This window comes from Myotis davidii, unplaced genomic scaffold, assembly GCF_000327345.1.
Source record: "Myotis davidii unplaced genomic scaffold, ASM32734v1 scaffold2604, whole genome shotgun sequence".
Classification (NCBI taxonomy): Eukaryota; Metazoa; Chordata; class Mammalia; order Chiroptera; family Vespertilionidae; genus Myotis; species Myotis davidii.
In genome coordinates, this window is record NW_006295059.1 from 19,799 (window position 1) to 21,284 (window position 1,486).

At 57.4% G+C, this 1,486-nt stretch overlaps 1 pseudogene; it reads left to right on the top strand.

Moving 5' to 3' along the window:
* Positions 1–257: 257 nt before the first annotated feature.
* On the top strand, positions 258–1,480 carry LOC102759495 (annotated as a pseudogene).
* Positions 1,481–1,486: the final 6 nt, after the last annotated feature.

Sequence of the window (1,486 nt, forward strand, 5' to 3'; positions counted from 1 at the left end):
GACAAAAAAGGAGAACAGTGAGCAAGAGAGTGTTGGCATAAAGGAAAAATTGAGGTAGAATAAAATAATGCTAAAAGAAAAAATAAAAATAGATTGTAGAGCACTAATCCCAGAATAAAATAAAATAAAATTAGAACTTTTTTTAAAAAAGGTAAAATAATAGTAGTAGTAGTAGTAATAATAGGACAGAGAAACAAAGTGGCAGCAGTGACGGCCCGCTCGCTCAGCCTACCCCTGCGCCCAGTGCAGCCTGGACAATAAACAGCCTCACGCAGGGCGGTGCTGGAGCTGGTGCCTATGCCCCCAAGCCACGCAGTCCAGGTCGCTTGGCCTAAGCCCACCGCCCTCCTCCCGCCTTGCGTGCCCACCGAGTTTGCCCCAGCTCATCATCGCCTACCCAATCGGACCTCCGCGGGGAAATGGAGGTCCTGGCAGGGAAGACCACATTCCAGCAGGAGCGGCTGCAGGCAATTGCAGAGAAACGGAAGAAGCAGGCAGAGATTGAGAACAAGGCAGCTGGAGGACAATCGGTGGCAGCTGCAGCATCTGAAGTCCAAGGCGTTGCGGGAACGATGGCTGCTGGGTGGGACTCTGTCCTCAGCCTCATAGGGGGACAAAGACATGAGGAGACAGATGCAGGAGGATAAGCAGAAGGCCCGGCACGTGGAAGTATCCATCTCCAGGCTGGAGCAGGAGATCGAGGTGCTGGAGAACGCAGACGCACGCCCAGCTGCAGCCAAGGAGAATGTGGCAGCCCCCAGACCGGCCAAGGAGACCCAGAGGCAGAGATGGTACTGACTTCTCAGCAGACCCCAGTGGGCACACCCAAAGCAGCGAAGCCAGTCTCCAACACCCCTGTGAGGACAGTGGAAGGCTCCACCATGATGAAGGCAGTGGTCCATGCCGTGGACGGCACCGTGGTGAATGGGATCTAGCCACTGAGCTCTTCCGTGGTGGACGATCTCAGACACAAGGCAGATGAAGTCACCCTGAGTGAGGCAGGGCCTGTGGCTGGGGCAGCAGAGACCGGAGGGACATCTGAGAAGGCCATCGGGAACACCACACCCTCCAGGCGGGAGATCACGGGAGTCCAGGTGCAGCCTGGCGAGGAATACATCAGGCCCACCAGGCATCCAGCCTGGCCAGGAGCCCCCGGTCACCATGATCTTCATGGGGTACCAGAATGTGGAGGATGAGGCAGAAAGCCAGAAAGTTCTGGGGCTGCAGGACACCATCACGGCAGAGCTGGTGGTCATCGAGGACGAGGCCGAGCCGAAGGAGGCCGCCCCGCCCAATGGCAGTGCGGCCGAGCCCCCTACCACTTCAGGCTCCAGGTAGGAGAACCACGTGGGGCCCGAGGCCCCTGCCAGTGACACCCAGGACTTTGACATGAAGAAAGCAGCGTTTTAAATGCTGCTCCATCATGTGAGCCGCAGGACCCAGACCCCGGCCCCACCCTCCACACCACAGAGACCCACAGCCCACC